Source organism: Lygodium microphyllum, chromosome 24 (assembly GCF_053477565.2).
Source record: "Lygodium microphyllum isolate KBCC chromosome 24, Lygodium_microphyllum_v1.1.10, whole genome shotgun sequence".
In the NCBI taxonomy this organism is placed as follows: domain Eukaryota; kingdom Viridiplantae; phylum Streptophyta; class Polypodiopsida; order Schizaeales; family Lygodiaceae; genus Lygodium; species Lygodium microphyllum.
In genome coordinates this window covers 19,376,927-19,395,252 of record NC_141158.1, presented here as the reverse complement: position 1 = coordinate 19,395,252, position 18,326 = coordinate 19,376,927, and positions in this window count along the sequence as shown.

Below are 18,326 nucleotides of genomic sequence, written 5' to 3'. Positions count from 1 at the left end.
CTGGGTGGTCCCACAGAACTGGGAGGCTTCTCACAAGGATTTACCGTCGGATGACTTTAGGTATTTTTAAGTTAGAACCCGATTCATGCCGTTTTAGGGGACTGGAATGGGACTATGCCCTACGGGTAGAGAGGTTGAGCGGTGCATCCCTCTCGTTTCCCATTCTCTATGAACCAAGTGCAGCATAAATATACTTCAACTCTTTTGTTCCTACTCAAAGTGGGTCATCTGGAGCTTGACGCTAGCTACTTCCTAGAGACTTGGCTGATAGGAAAGAAACCCTGACTTCAGATTAGTCCTAAGTGGGAACGGCTAGATACTTCCGCTTCAGGGCAGACTCGGGAAGACCTATATCACAAACCCTATGACATTCCTTGCGAGTGCCATGTGGCACTTTCTAGAATCCCCTCCCTATGGGCTGCTAAGACGTGTCCCACAAGTGGTCAAGCAAACACATTACACAAACATTCATTCCACCCTCCATAAGAAGGAGCCAAACCGCCAATTCTCGGTGATTCAAACACCATCAGACTACCAGTGTAAGGATTTCAAAACCCTAATTGACTGTGGGAGCACTCATTCTTTCATCTCACTGACGTGTGCAAGAAGGTTAGGGATATCCACTATAGCTGCATCCACTTTGCTTGTCGAACTAGCGAATGGGCGAGAAGTCACTTGCACAAGACAAATTACTAAGGTGGAATTCTTACTCGAAAACGAGCCTACAATTGTTAGGTTCAGAGTAATGAATCTAGGTGTCCATGAATGTCTACGCGGGATGGATTGGCTAATCCCCAATGATGCTCATATTCATTGTGGAAATGGCCAAGTCTCCTTTTGGAATCCTAAGGGTGAGCTAGTTACAACACAAGGTAAAGCAGGTAAACCAAAGATCCAGCTAGTTAAGGCAACGCGAATAGTTCAAGGAATAAGGAAGGGGTTACCTCTCTACCTGATCAAGCTAAACAAACTCGATCAGACAGAAGATAATAATGAAGAACCATCATGGCTAAAAGAATATGTGGATGTGTTCCCAAAGGAACTGATTGAATTACCACCACCTAGGGAAGTGGATCATGAGATTAAACTACTTCCAAGAGCTGCTCCATTTGTGAAAAGGTCCTATAAGATGTCCATTCCTGAGGCCATTGAGTTAAAGGAACAACTCAAACAACTACTGAACCAAGGGTACATGCACCCTAGAAATTCTCCTTGGGGAGCTCTAGTCTTGTTCCAAAATAAGAAGGATAGTACACTTCGTCTCTGCATTGATTATAGAGGCCTAAACCAAGTAACCATAAAAAATAAATACCCCATTCCAAGGATAGATGAGTTACTCGATCGATTGCAGGGAGCAAAATTCTTCTCCAAAATTGATTTAAGGTCAGGGTATTATCAGATTCACGTCAAAGATGAGGATATTCCAAAGACGGCATTCAATACCGAATATGGTCATTTCGAATTCACAGTAATGTCTTTTGGATTAACTAATGCCCCTGCCACCTTTAACAGGCTAATGCAGGACAGGTTTAGACCACACCTCGATGATTTCGTACTCGTTTTCTTTGATGACACCTTGGTTTATTCCAAAAAGGAGGCAGATCATGAGTCCCAAGTTCGCATCATCCTTGAGACCATGAGGACTCACAAGCTCTATGCTAAGAAGAAAAAGTGTGCCTTCTTAAAAAGGCAGATTGAATATCTCGGATTTATTGTGTCTAATGAAGGGATCTCTATAGACCCTACCAAGGTTAAGGATGTCCAAGAGTGCTCTCCACCAACTACTATTAAAGAAGTGCATAGCTTTCTTGGATTAACAGGTTGGTACAGGATCTTCATTAAGGACTATGCTTTAATTGCAGCACCCCTCACTAATTTGCTAAAAAAAAGTTGCCATAATGTGGACACTCTCTGAACAAGCAAGTTTTGATCAACTCAAAAATATCTTGGTGACAACACCAATTCTAAAGCTCCCTGACTTAAGCAAGGAATTTGAAGTTGTCACAAAGGCTAGCACACTTGAACTGAGATGTGTACTAATCCAAGAAGGTCATCTCGTAACTTATTCCTCACGAAAGATAAAATCTCATGAGAGGAATTATGCCACCCATGACCTAGAACTGCTAGCAGTGATCCACACCCTCAAACTTTGGCGACATTACTTGCTTGGTACCAAGTTTTCTTTGATCACAAACTATAAGAGCCTTAAATGGATCTTCACCCAGACCGACCTCAACATGAGACAATGTCATTGGATTGAAGTTCTATAGGAGTATGATTTTGAGATCAAGTATCGACCCGACAAAAAGAATGTGGTCGCGGACGCTCTAAGTCGCAATGCATTCCTCAACTCTCTTATCATGGAGGAACCCTCAATGGCCAAATCTTTGGCAACTATGGTGTCAATGCCTAGCAACCCTATTCTTGAACTAGCCAAGGAGGAAGCTAGCCATGATCCGAAATATCTGGTGATGATAGAGAAAATTTTGGGGAAGGACCAAAACCCGAAACTTAAGGTCAAATATCAAGAATTCTCCATCAATGAGGGACTTATCTATTTTAGGACAAGATTATGCAAACACCATATTAGAGATTTTGGGAATTTTCCAAGTCCCACTTTGAATGATTGTCTTACTTTTGTGAATGAAAGAGAGCACTATGTTTATGTTTATCTTTAAAGGGCACTTTGTATGTTACAAACATGAGATCACACATCTTAAGAGCTTAAATGATGAATGTAAGCTATGTGACTATTACGAGATTTGGATTTCACCTCTATCTTTTCTAGCATACTAACAAAATATGACGTTGTATAGTGGTGGAAACATCAAGGAGGCTTGACTAGTATATACCTAGGAAATTTCCAAGTTTAATATAAGAATACAAAGGTTTGATGGAGTGGAGAGAGAATTTAGAATACAAGAGCCTTAAACATTGTATGAAAATATGTTATCATGGCCAAAATTTATAATGTTATGGATTTGAAGATATTATAATACGAGTTTTTTCTTTTAGATATAGCATCATTTAAAGTGACATGTATAAGTTTCATGAACTAGGACCTTAAAAGAGTCACCACTAAATAACTAGGTGTGGTTTAATAACTTGATCTAATACCATATAGTAATAAGTTAGGATAACCTATGATGTGATGGTTCTTTTTTTGTGTAAACCAATAGACACAAGTATATCAAATAATTGCTCATTCCATTTACATTTTTTGTATGTATATGCACGATATATAAATATCTTTTATTCAAAATCTCTATCTATCTTGACAATATATGGACAAGATGGATATTGGCTTTGGCCAAAATCAACTAGCTTCATACTTTGACTAGCTAAATGAACTTTCATATCATAAAATGAAGATTTATATACCAAGCTAGAAGTTTATGATTTTTCTAAGACTAAAGATTTAACCTTTGACCAATGATTTTTGTTTCCAAATAACTAGACATAAATTTTATTATCAATTAAGACTTATTTGTTAGTTATGACTTAAACCACTTTATAAGAAATTTCAATATAATTAACTAATGTTATTGAAAGAATAAAAAACATTAAGTAGATTCTCTCATTGATATTGATGGTGTTTAAAAACACCAAGGTAACTACATAAAACACTTTAAATTTTTAACAAGCATATATTTCATAGCCATGCAAAAACCCTTAATGTAAGGGATATATTTACTATGGAAGTCAAAATTAGTCCATATAGAGTCACTGTTTTGTTGCATCATGTATATTGGAAAAATACAACTTTTGTAGATAGCTGCACTACCATTTATGAAATGTTTGTAATATCCTAACTCATGAGCAAGTTGCATTGCTTCCATATCTTTCAAAGTAGAGACTAAAGGAGTCTGCTTTAACGTGGATAATTGTGAGTTGTTCAATGTAAGTGATAGACGATGTGAGGCATTTGTTGAGTATGTTTGTATAGTAGACGGTCATAAAGTACAAAATAGGATTTAAACCACTTTATAAAAAATTTCAACACAATTAACTAATGTTATTGAAAGAATAAAAAACATCAAGTAGATTCTCTCATTGATATTGGTGGTGTTTAGAAACACAAAGGTAACTACATAAAACACTTTAAATTTCTAACAATCATATATTTCATAGCTATACAAAAGCCTTTAATGTAAGGGATATATTTATTATGAAAGTCAAAATTAGTCCATATAGAGTCAGGACCTTCTTGTTATATCATGCATATTGGAAACATACAAATTTTGTAGATTTTGTATAAAACGTTTAGCTGCACTACCATTTATGAAATGTTTGTGATATCCTAACTCATGAGCAAGTTGTATTGCTTCCATATCTTTCAAAGTAGAGAGTAAAGGAGTCTACTTCAACATGGATAATTGTGAGTTGTTCAATGTAAGTGATAGACGATGTGAGGCATTTGTTAAGTATGTTTGTATAATAGACGGTCTCTTGAAGCAAGAAATAATTGAAGGTTGAACATATATACTATCTTTATCAATCATGGTCTCATGCGGTGCTGATGATGAAGATGAAATACCGTCATTCTCTGCTCTAGTCCATTCATCAATGACAACCTTGAATTGAGCATACAATTCATGTCCATATTGAACTGGATCCTATCCATATCGATCAAACTTGATGACTTCACATGCATCATGGTGTTTGCTTAAGCGAGTCAAGTATGGTAGAAGTTCTTTGATCAAGATAGATTCTTGATGATCAATATCAAATGTTTTTGGATAAATGCAATTCTCAACAGGATTTGGACATCCTTTGTAAGGATTGTCATCTATGAGAATAGTCTTGGTATGCTAACAAGCATCTCTATATTGATCCCATATATACTTTAGAGGCTTGAACATTGCTTCTACTCCCATCTTATCTGGCCTATATATGATTTTGAGTCAATGTCTATGACATTGTTCTTGGCCCCAAGTCATGAAGAAAGGATACTTCCTTTTTGCATGGATCTCCAAGCACTTAATAACTGCCATGGCATTCTTATGTAAAGCTGTTGACCAAACTCCCACTTGGAATCTTGCAAATAAGGCTTCAAGAAACTCCATACATCCTGGTCGAAGAACAAGGCATTGCTTTCACATTTGAAAGCTTTGAAACCTTTTAGACTTAGCAAAGCATCGTTGTAAAAGAAGACCATTGAGATCAAGTATTACACATAATTGTGTTGCATTTCTTATCAAGGAAACATCAATCACGTCATCATGCTCTACTTTGTTGAATCTATTAGATATCCAACCATAGATGTCTTAGTTTAAGTTACAAAGAAGAAAAAGAAGCACATTAGATTCATTTACTTCCTCATTATTCTACCTAATGTTTGAGCTATAAGCTGGCATAGAACACTAAAGCAATTTGACTTCACATTGATAAATACATACATAGGTACTACTTAATAAATGATGTCTTAAGAAAAGAGACATTTGACCATGTGGTCAAATCTAACCAAGAGTAATATCATGAGGTGAAAAAATATATATATGATGATTTCTTTGAAGTAAAATAAAGTCATTTTTCCATACCTACTTTTTATCACTAATTATAAGTATACTTGAGATACTAACAATAGATTCTTGTAATTAGTTGCACAAATTATACTATCATTATAATATTTAACATACTCAATTTTTAAAAAGGCCTTCAAAATGGCATGTACAAAGAAAGTGTTTATTAGTCCTAATTATTAAAAGAAAATTTAAACATGATACTTTTGACCATGTGACCAAAACTATGTCACATATAAGTGACACATGATAATTTAATTGAGATAAGTTATACTCTATTTGGATAAGTTTTCATAATTTCTTCTTAAGGACTAACCATTCTATTTTTGAACTAGTTATATCTCATAGATATTTAAACTCACGAATTGTAACAAGGATTTTACCTTAATATTCCATATACACATCTCAAAAGATACATTGGAGAGAAATCTTTGTTGCAATATTTACTACTGTGGTAAAACTCCTTTGGGAGGTGCAATGAATATTTTTTGGGGTGTGCAATATATTGTTGGCTCTCTTATCCTAAGGTACATGCATAGACATACACTCATGATGTAGTAAAAGAGGCTATAAGAGATAAGAGATTTGACCATGTGGACAAATCTAACCAAAACTAATATGACAAGATCATAACACAACACATATAAAAGTTTAATTGAAATAATATCTAAAATAGACTTAAGTAAATTTTGCATAGCTAGCTCAAACTTTTCATTATGATAAGTATTCTTACACACTAGATTACAATTAAACAATTATCCTTACAAAGGATGATAAATTTTAATGAGCTCTTTAATACTAATTTGGCAAAATATTTACTTAAATAGATTTTTTAAACCAAACATGCTTGGTACCTTTTGTAAAAAATTAAAAAACTAAAGACATAGTTTCTTTAATTAATATCATCAAAGAAAGAAAATATTACAAATGCTAATGGAAGTAACTTCTCAAGAAAAAAATCAAAATTACATCAATGTGTCTTCCTTGATGAAAGAAGAAGGAACAGAGTTTAAACACCTAAAGTAGCCTTTAATTTCTCTTTCATAATTAGACTTGCTATATCTTGGCTTTGACTCTTCTATGCCCTCGGGTGGTACTTCAAGAACTTGAACTTCAGTAGGAGGAACCCCTTGGGAGTTTGAATTTTGTTTGGCACTCTCATGGACCCTCCACAATTGTGCCTCAATCTCTCTTTGCTCTTGAGTGTTGCAAACCATTGCAATAGTCTTCATATGATTTACCAATGCCACCTTAGATGCAAGTCCACTTGCGTATACATCAAATACAACCTCATGAGCATCATTGAATTCTTTGATTGTAGTTTCCATAACTTTCATTTTCTTTCTCAAAACGGTCTTTGCAATCCTTTGTTCTTGTTCAAGATCTTCATCATTGCACTCCTTGTCCAAGCCTTCAAAGTCCAAAATGGAAGGCTTGTTGACATTGTTTATATATCTCTCAAAATTGATGAAGCTTTTCTCCATGGTCACTAATTTTAAAAATCACAAAAGAATCTATATATCCAAAAGCAAACATTCTATCCATTGGTAGGAATTCAACACTACCAACTAGCATGCGATACTTGCAAGAAATGCTTTCAAGAGCATTTTCCAAAGCTACCATTTGCTTTCAATCAAGAAATGATAACAACATGAATTGTTTAGATTCACATGTCATTTTTAGTAGAGTGGATATAACCTTTCCAAACTTTATAGAGTCCCATTTCATTCCCTCAACCCCATGTGCTGCATCTAGAACAACAACCCCAATGGTAATTGGATCTCTGTAAACATTATGTATAAGATCAAAGGTTTCTAGATTACATCCGACAAAATATACATGCCAAGGGGAAGTAGTGGAGGATTGAAGAGGATTTTACTTTTTTCCTATTAGCGTAATAAAAGAAGTCGAGAGGAGAGAGAAGAAGAGCTGAGGAGAGAGAAAGAGAGCAAGCAAAAGTAGAAAGAAGACTAGAAGAAGAGAGAGAGAGAGAAGGGAGGAGAGAAGGAAGAAGGAAGCCATGGAAGCTGGAGATGAAGGTGAAGAGTATGATCTTGATAATAACTGGTTGCCCTAATCTGGGGCTCTTACACCTTAAATACCCCGGTCAATGTGACGGGGTGTCTAAACCCTAGTTGGTGTGTATCCCCCACTTGTTACAATCCATCCCCACTCGAAAGTTTTTTTCCCTAAAAAACAAGGAGAAATAGAGGGGAGTGATGGGTGGGCTAAGGGAGGGTTGCAGAGTACTACTCAGAGCCCTTTGACAATGAAGATTAGGTGTGGAGAGACTAGGGAAAGCATGCAGTCCGGAACCGGTCTGCTGAAGTAAACTGGTCATAACTTTTGATAGGCTGCTCCAAATAGGGTGCACCATTTGTCAAAACGGAGCTTATAATGAGTACTTTCAGTCTATGTAGAATGCACATGCATATGATTTGAGTAAGTACAAAATTTTTCTAACACAGTGTGCAGTCTGCGGGTAGAGGGTGGGCAATTTGGGGCATGACCAGCTAGTCTTCTAGATGTTGGGGTTCACGGACGTAGGGAAATTCATTGAGGATGGTTGTTGGGAACCAAGAGGCTTCTTCCAAGGGTAGGCCTTGCCATTTGATGAGGTATTATTTGATGGATCGGGATCGAAGTGCTTATCTCGCTACCCAATGATTGCTTCAGGGATATATTGAGTGATGCCCTCTTCATCTATGGGGGGAAGTTCTTCCACATAGTCCACTGAGGAGCCTACAAAGGGTTTCAGCTGACTGACATGAAACACATTGTGGATTTTGGTGGTAGGGGGGAGTTCTAAGTAGTAGGCCAAGTCGCCAACTCTCTTCAGGATTCAGTATGGGCCATAGAAGCGATGGGCTAGCTTGTTACTGCTGCCCTCTTTGAGAGTTGAGTAGCAGGACTTAGGCACTTTCAAAAGGACCAATTCCCCCTCTTGGAATTCCAAATGCCTTATTTTTTCATTAGCATAGAGTTTCATGTTTGTTTGGGCCTTCTGAAGATTAATTTTGCATTGCTAGAGTAAAGCTTGCACGCGATCCAATTCAGCTTGACTCTGAGGCTTGATCTTCTCAATAAACAAGACTGTGGGAAGGGGAACCTTATACCCGTATAAGGCCTCAAAAGGGAAAACTCCAATTCTAGAGTGTGTGGAGTTATTATATGCAAACTCAGCCAAGTGAAGCCACGCATCCCAACTGTGTTGTACATCATTGCAAAAGTGCCTCAAATATGTGTCAAGCCATTTGTTCACTCTCTCAATTTGGCCATCAGTCTGAGGGTGGTACGCAGTGGATGGAGGAAGCTTGGTCCCCATGGAGGTAAAAACTATCTGTCACAAGTTGCTCATAAACTTTGCATCCTGATCATGTACTATGACTTGTGGTAAGCCATGCATCTTGAAGACATTTTCCATAAACTAAGTGACCACCTAGGAGGCAGTATATTGGATCTTAGTGGGGATAAAGTGGAGAGCTTTGATGAGGTGATCAACTACCACATAGATACTGTTCCACCCTTTCTTAGTCGCAGGAAGGCCAGTGATAAAGTCCATTGTGATGTGAGTCCATTTCCCTTCAGGGATAGGGAGAGGCTGCAAGAGGCCATTGAGCCTGAGTGTACTATCCTTGTTCTGTTGGCATGGAACACATTTGGTCACAAAGTCCTTGACGTCCCTCCATAAGCCTTTCCAATGAAAGCTCTTGGAAAACTTGTCATATGTTTTGAAAACACCCAAGTGACTGGAAGTGGGGCACAAATGCGTTTCTTCCATGATCTTCTACGTGAAGGGGGAAGTGTGTGGGATGACAATCTTGCCATGGGACCAATAAGGCCATGCTTGAGCTGATATTGGGAGTTTTCAGCCATAACCCCATGCTGTAATTTCTGAAATGTGTGGCTGAAATGAAGTAAGCCTCTTGGAGCTCTTCAACCCAATCACTGTGCAATTCTGAGATAGAGGACACTCTGCATGCCCACATTCGAGAGAGAGAATCACCCACAACATTATCCTTGCCCAGCGTGTGTGAAATGTCAAAATCATAGTTTTGTAAGGTTGCCACCCATTGCATTTGCTTAGGAGTCAAAGTAGATTGAGTCAAGAAGTATTGGAGGACTCGGTGATCGCTTTTTACTTTGAAACGGGTGCCATACAAATAGTGGTGCCATTTCTTGATGGCATGGAGGATGGCCTCTCTTGGTCATATACATTCATTTGCATCTCCTTCTCATCAAGCTTGCCGCTTTCAAATGCAATCATACCATGCTCTTGCAACAATACTGCACCAATACCCCGGCCACTAACATCACAATTAATGGTAAATATCTTAGAGAAGTCAGGGCAAATAAGGATGGGGGCTGACGTAAGCACGTCCTTTAAATGTTTGAAGCTATGATCCACAGTGGCATCCCAAAAGAATGACTCTTTTTTTAAGCGATCAGTCAAAGGTGCTACAATGGTGGCATAGTGCTTAATGAATCATTTATAGAATGAAGAGAGACCAAGGAAGCCATGCAAAGAAGTGGTGGTAGAAGGAATGGGCCAATCTTTAACACATTGCACCTTTTTCGAGTCAGCATGTATACCATTTTTGCTCACAATGTGTCCCAAGTACTCCACTGATGTCTGCATGAATATGCATTTGCTCTCCTTAGCAAAGATTCGATGCTCTCTCAATATGTCAAACACCCTCCGAACATGTGTCAAGTGCTCCATAGATGACTTGCTGTAAATGAGGATGTCATCAAAGAAAACAAGCACGAACTTGAACAAAAAGGGCTGTAGGATTTTGTTCATGAGGCTTTGAAAGGTGGCCGGGGTGTTAGTCAACCCAAAAGGCATCACAAGAAAATGGTAAAGTCCATGATCAGTCATAAAGGCCGTTTTGACCTCATCTCTTGCCCGCATACGAATCTGATGGTAGGCAAAGCGCAAGTCAATCTTAGTGAAAAATCATGCCCCTTTTAACTCATCCAGAAAATCATCAATCCATGGTATGGGGTAGTGGTTCTTCACTCTAATATTGTTCAAATCTCTGTAGTCAATGCACATGAAAAAGGAACCATCTTTCTTTTTGACTAAGAGGACATGGGATGCATAGGGGAAAAAACTCGATTCAATGAAACCCATCTCCAACAACTCCTTGATTTGGTTTGCAACCTCTTCACGCTCACACTTACAGAGTCTATAGGGGGGTTTGTTCACTGGCTTGGAATGGGGCTCTAGGTCAAGTGGGTGGTCCACTTGTCTCTTGGGAGGGAGGGATGTCGGCATTTGAAATAAGTCATTGTATTCCTCAAGTAAGGCCTGCAAGGCAGAATCAAGACATACTGCGGAGGGCTGATCAGAATTGTCCTTATTTAATTGCAAAACAAAGATTTGTGAGCATTTCTTAAACTCCTGTTTGAGTTGCTTTGCTGTAATGAGCTGAAAATCAGCATGATCTTGAACTCCCTCTAGGTGGATAGGCTGTCCATGCATCATAAACTCCATGTAAAGCTGAGAGAAGTTCATAGCAATTTTCCCCAATTGTTTCAGCCAATCATAGCCCAAGACAACATCAATGGGGCCCATATCTAGGGCAATCAGATCAACCATTGCCACATAATTTTTAGTCAGGCATAAGGGAACTGTGGGACATACATGTGTGTTGATTTCTTCTTCTCTATTTGCTACCTGGACCTTCAAGGGGTGGTGTAATGCCATAGGGATACATTTCAACTGATTTATTGACAAAACTGTGAGTGCTTCCACTATCCACAAGGATAAAAACATGCTTTCCATTGATACTGCCTTGAATGCGAAGGATACTGTGGCTGCGGGTCCTCCTCATTGTGCCAATCTTCCATGACACACATGCTATGAACTTTGACCTTAGCTATCTTGTACGGACATTTGGAGGCATGATCAGCAGTGTACTTATCTTCACACTTAAAGCATAGGCCCTTTTCTTTCCGTTCCTTCACAATATCTGGGGAGATGAACTGTTGTCTACTGGATCCATGGGAAGGTGAAGTAGTGGACTGTTTATTTTCAGCATACCTATTTTGAGCAGTAGAGCCTGATGCTGTCCCAAAAGTGCCCATTTTTCTTTCAGCATGGAAGGCCGGGTAAGTGGGTACTTTGGGGCTGTTATTAGGCATAGAAGTGCCTCGAAAACCACCTCCATATGGGGCTGATCGTGAAGTAATGCGGGGAGGTCCAACACCTTGCTGAAAATGCACATACTTCTAGTACTTTCTTGCATATCTCTTAGCCAATTCGATTGCATCAAACAGTGTGATAGGCTTTTGGGCCATGACATCAGTCGATAGACTCGATTCCAACCCATATATGTACTTGTGCAATTTAGCATCGTCACTAATGCTCTCCACATACATGGTCAAGTTCATGAACTGATTTGTGTAGTCACGTACAGTGAGTTACGTTGGTCAAGAGTGTACCATCATCTTGCCAACCGTTCTTTTTCCACAGGGGACACAAAAACTTGGACCATATGCATTTTCAAATCTTCCCAATCAATGAACTGTTGATTCTCTCGATTGATATAGCGCCACCAAGTGTGGGCAAAACCTTCCAAGTGGAGAGAAGCAAAAAGTATTTTTTGATCATCAGTGCGGGGGTAGATGTTGAAGTAGGACTCCAACTTGGACGTCCATTCTTCCAGGTCAGATGGTGAGAGGGAATTACCCATTGTACTTTGTTAAGATGACCTTGTCACGCAGATCATAGGGGCCATGCTGCCCATGAAATCCTTGTTGCCCATGAAATCCTTGCTGTCCATGCAGCCCGTTGTGGCCATACATGTCCTGATGTCCATACATCCCTTGTGGTGCATTAAGCCCATATTGTCCATTATAACCATGCTGTCCATGATTGCTAGGCTCCTAGGTAGAGCGGGTGAAATTTGACCCAAGGTGGGAGAAGGCCTCAAGTAGATGTTGCCGACATGGTGGACGGGGGAATTCAATAGGGGCTCATCATGCGTATGAGAGGTTCCCCAATCTCATAGGTAGAAGGTAAAATTCCCTTAGCGCCAAGTATACCCTATGGGCCATGCGACCGTTCCTGATGTGGAGTACGTCTAGACTCATGTCTAGAGTCATTAGTCTTCTCTTGGGATGAAGCGGTCACTAATTGATCAACAAGAGCAGTGAGCTACTCCAAGGTTCGTTGAGTCTTTGAGTTTGAGATAGCCATGTGCTCAATCGCTTCATCAAACTTGGACATCATTTGGCGGTGGTTGGTGACCATATCATTGTGGTGTTCCATATGACGGAGATTATGTTGGCAAAGGGTGTGATTGAGAAGGGCATACATGTCCGTTTCAAGCATTTCCTCCTGTATATCACCATGGTAATCTTGTGCTGAGCTTGGTTCCTCATTCATTGAGGTCCGGGAGTCTCTAATCTCCCTTTGGAGTTCCTCTTGGGCCTTGCTTTTGCCTTTTTGGCAAGCCATTTGGATGTAGTCCACAAGACCTTCTATCAGTAAAAGGGGTATAACTCTTTGTAGGAAACTCTGATTGATGAGGTTTTGGGCTCAAGTTGGAGGGGACAACAGCCTATTCAAGATGAGCTATTAATATTTATGATAGAAAATGACCAGAATTTTCTGTAAGGGGTTTACAGTGCTTGTCCTAGAGTGGTCTGCATCCTGTCCATAGTGACCCTAGTGTACAAAAATGGGCATAACTTTCACATTGTAGCTCCGATTGGGGAGGTTTTTGATGCAAACCAGAGGGGACAAAGCCCTCTTTGAGGTGAGCTATAGGATTTACCCCCAGATTTAGGACAAAATTTTCTGCAATGGGATCTTTGTGACAGTCCTGCAAGATTGTGACAAAAAACAATGCATGTCCCTTAGTACCAAGGTCTTACATGGATAGAGCATAGTTCAAGGGGCCTGATCTGCCACATCAATAGCATCTTGAACATACTGAACATAATCCGGAGCATCATTGCAGACCCATCAGCTCTTCCATTAATGCATAAGTACATTCACTGTCATACATCTCCTTTGACTGCATGTACTTCAAGTGTCATACATGGGTGCCATTAGCATTGTAGGGTATCCAAGAAGGATCATTGGGGCAGGGGAGTGGAGCTCATGGAAATACCTGCACCTACATACAAGTACTGGGCTCCAAATCATCGGGAGGTGGGCAAAGTTCCCCTCGGGCCGGGTTGTGCACCCCTTCAGGGGTAAGGGAGGGTCACCTCTCTTTTGTCTTACCACCTCGCCTGGCATCGGCCTTTTTCCTTGCCAGAGTATACATGGCAAACATTTTTAATAAGCAATCAGCATGAGATGCATTGGAAAGAAGACATTGGGCCTTTTCATGAGATGCAAGGAATGATAGAGGTTGGGGTAGGGTTTGCCTTGGCAATCCAGTGACTCACTGGCTACTACTTACCCAATTTACAATGGCTATTATTCATCCAAGATCACAATACAAGATAGGGGGTTAATGTCAACCATTACAATGAATTTCAGGAAGAGGTATGATGCTTGTATGCAATCTTGAATCTCTCCAACAATGGATTAAGCTCAGTAAGTGGCTAAATTGAGAGATTAAGATCAAAATGGCATACCTCTTTAATGCTTGGGAAGACTGTTGAAGCATGAATCATCATGATGCCGCTTGCTCCATTGATCAAGCCCGGTTGTTGGTTGGGCATCCGTGGAAGAGTACTTCAGTATTTGAATGCTCTTGCTAATGAAGAAGGCTCCCATGCTTATCCCCAAGCTTGAGCTTCAACAATGGGAAGCTTTAAGTGAAGCTTTCATGGCTACCCGCAAAGCTCCCATGCATGCTAAACACAAATGTCTTCATCCGGGCAAGAGAAATCATTCACAGGCTGAAGGGCTTGTGGGGTATGAGCTCTCAAGGTTAGGGATGGCTTTAGCTTGAAGAATCCATGGCTGCCCCAAACTATTTCAAACAGTCCACCTTGGGGCTGAATCCCAGGAGCAAGAGTGCCAAAGAAGGTAGACCAATGTGTTGAGTCAGTTCCCTGGAGTAGCAGGGAGGGGAGGGAAGCAAGAGGAGAAGGTCAAGAGGACTGGGGGAGGGTAGGCAGAGAAGGGAACAAGAGCGTAAAATGCGCCGCAATTTGCAGGTTGTTCCCTAGGCTCTCTACCTGGCTATGCCCCTCCACAAGGGTGCTGCCCTTGGTCAGGGGCAAGTGGGGAAGGCTCCTGGACCCTTAGATGGGGACTCCCATGGCTGGTCCAAGGGAAAAGAAGAGTTCTTCATTGTTGTGTGGCTATGGCAGCTTGCTTGGGAGGAGAGAGAAAGGGGCTGGAGCAAAAAGTAACTCAGGTTTTGCCCTCTTCCAACTCCTGGGACCCTAAACTTGGCTTGGAACCCTTAAAATTTGCATGAAAAGAAGTGACGACCTGCTATTTTAACCGTTTTACCTCCAGATATTTGAGTCTCTAGCCATAACTTGTGCTTGCTCCAAAAAGCTGAAGTTAACTGCAATCCTTTTCTTGCTGTACCTATACCTGTAAGCTGAGTAACTAGGGTTTTTGGGACTTGAAAAGGGAGAAAGGGAAAAGAGGAAAAAGTCCAAAGACTGAAGCTCTAATACCACTTGCAATGAAAGAAGCTGAGAGGAGAGAGAAAGAGAGCAAGAAGAAGTAGGAAGAAGACTAGAAGAAGAGAGAGAAAGAGAGAAGGAAGAAGAAAGCCATGGAAGCTGGAGATGGTGAAGAGTATGATCTTGATAATAACTGGTTGCCCTAATCTGGGACTCTTACACCTTAAATACCCTGATGCCAAATATTGTTTTATAGTGAAATAAAAAAGTGGTCTCATGGTTTGCAAGATGTATGAGATTAGATTTGATCATATGGCCGAACGAAACAAGAAAGGGGAATTCTTGGATGCTAGCATTAATAACAAAATGAAATATTTGACCATATGGACAATTTTTATTTTGTAGTGGAATGGCAAAATTGGCTAATTTATGGTAAAATTATATGATATTTATATATGAACATATAGATAGGAAGTTATGAAAAATTGAAATGAAAGAAATGGTTTATGGAAACAAAGTGGTTTGTTTGTTGCATGACAAGTTTTGACCACATGGCAAAACTTCCTATAAATATAGTAGGTAATCAAGGAGTTCCAAGTAGAACATGGTCTTCCTTTTTGGAGATAATATAGAAGATATTTTTCTTAGAAAATTTTGCCATACAACCAAATCTAGCATACCCAAATTTTGTGTGATTGAACCCACCATAGATTTAGTCTTAATTTTTAAGGATCAAATTCCAAAAAAGAGATTTGTTTGTTGCAAGACAAGATTTGACCACATGGCCAAATGATAGAAAGTAAGGGATTCTAAGTAGAAACTAGCCTTTCCTTTTGGAAGTAAGAAAGGTTTGATAATATAAGAAAGCATTTGACCAAATGGCAAAATGTCATTCTTGTAGTAAAATGAAAAAAGTGGTTGATTTGTTGCAAGATATTGTGATACTACAAGAGTCCTTATTTTGGCCAAGAGATAGCTTAAGGAGAAGATTTGGCCGCATGGCAAAATCTCACAGTATATTGGAAAAAATGACATAAATTATATCTTATATTATAAGAAAAGATTTGACCTCATGGACAAATCGCAGATTGTATTGAATAAAATAACAAAAAGTACTTCTTATATTGCAAGAAATTTTTTGACTATATGGTCTAATCTATAGATTGATGAAAGATCATGATATGTGTTGTTAGAAGATCAAATTACATCCTACGGCAAAATCATATTGAGTATTTGTAAGTATTTTATAGCCATATGCTTATTGCAAAATTATAAAGAGTGTAACCATAAAATCTGATGGTAATGCTTTTACTATGAAAATACAGTATAATGGAAAGTTCTACATAGTAAAGTATAATACGATATATAAGAAATTGATAAAATACTCTAATATTACAGAATGATACAAGAAATATAAGGCTAGGTTTAGCCTTGAGGCAAAATCTTAAGGTATATAGCATCACAGAATAGAAAGAAAGGCTAGTATTTTGAAAGCACTCATTGATAAAAGCATTGCACAAACCATTTATTCCATATTCACATCTAAGAGACTTTTTTCAACATTACACAAATCATATATTTCATATTCACAGCAAAAAGAGTATTTTCAACAGTGTAAGAAATCATGTTTTTCATATTCATATAGAGTGAAGCTATCATTTGCAAGGTAGTGGTTGGACAACAAAAAAGACAAGTGCTCTAGGAGATTAATCAAGCAATCGAGAAGAAGAAGAAGATATTGAATTCTCAAGAGTGAGTGCCTAACCTCATTGCTACAGAAATACATATTGTATTTAGTTTTCATACATGATTCTTATTTAGAAAATGCTTTTGGTGTTTGATCTTAATATTATTCAATACTAATCATACAAAAGAGTAGTAGTGTGATTTGTAGTAATTGTATGGATTGAAATGGTCATAATCAATGTAGTTTAACTCAAAATCAGAAATGAAGTAGAGAAAAGTTGAAAACCTGTTGTAATAGGTCAGTAATGTGTGCCAACATAACAAAAATCATCCATGAAGTAAAGCAGACACGGTGTGGACTGGCGATCATTCACTGCCCTGTTGAATTGCTGAAGCCTTGAAGCAAGATTTCTGATTTGAAGATGCAGGTAGTTTTGGTCACAATACCCTGATTCGAACCAGAATTTGCATTGCACAATCTATTTCAGTTTGAGAAAATGAAACAGTGGACAGTAGTCAAAGAAGAGGAGGGGGATAGAACCACCAAAGATTAGGGCTGCAACGCCTGCAGTAAGAGAGGGGTGACATGAGTAGAGATAAAAACACGGAGGATCAAAGATGCAAAAACTGCAACTGTAAAAACACAACACATAAAACACTCAGGTTAGAGAGTTGTGTGGAAGAGAGAGGGAGGGGAAGAGAACCTCATTTTGAAAAACTTCATGATTAGTTGTAAAGACCGACTCATGAAACGGATCATTTAATGTATCACGTTATTCGAATAACCATAACTTGTTACGGAAAACGAGTAGATTTAGATCTTATTTTTGTATCTATTTTTAAATTTTATTAAATATTTCAAGTCGTGATTTTTTCAAAAATCATGTAATGGCTATACCGTTGCCCCCAAACCCCGCCGTTGGGGGCATTGCCTCCAAACCCCCATCAAGGGCGCTGCCCCTGAATCCCCACTAGGGGCATTGCCCCCAAACCCCCACAAGGGGGCATTGCCCCTCAGACCCCCTGTTGGGGGCGTTGCCCCTGAACCCCCGCTGGGGGCATTGCCCCCAGACCCCTATAAGGGGGTGCTGCCCCTCGGACCCCTTGTTTGGGGGCGTTGCCTCCAAACCCCCACCGAGGGTGCTGCCCCCAAACCCCCGCTGGGGGCGTTGCCCCTAGACACCCATAAGAGGGCCCTGCCCCTCGAACCCCTCATTGGGGGCGTGGCCCCCAAACCCCCACCGAGGGCAGTGCCCCTGGACCCCGCTAGGGGCATTGTCCCCAAACTCTCATCAAGGAAACTACCCCCAATCCCCTACTAGGGATGTTGCTCGCATACCCCCACCAAGGGGCCCTACCGCTCAAACCCCCATTGGGAGCTTTGCCCCTAAATCCCTACAACGGCGCTATCCCGAAACCCCGACTGGGGACATGGCTCCCAAACCTCCATTGAGGAAGACATTGCCCTCAAACTCTCACCAGGGACATTTCTCCTAGACCAGCTCCTTCCCACTCGCCCCTCCTTAAGATCCCACCATTGGGAATTTGCCTCTATTTCCACAGCTA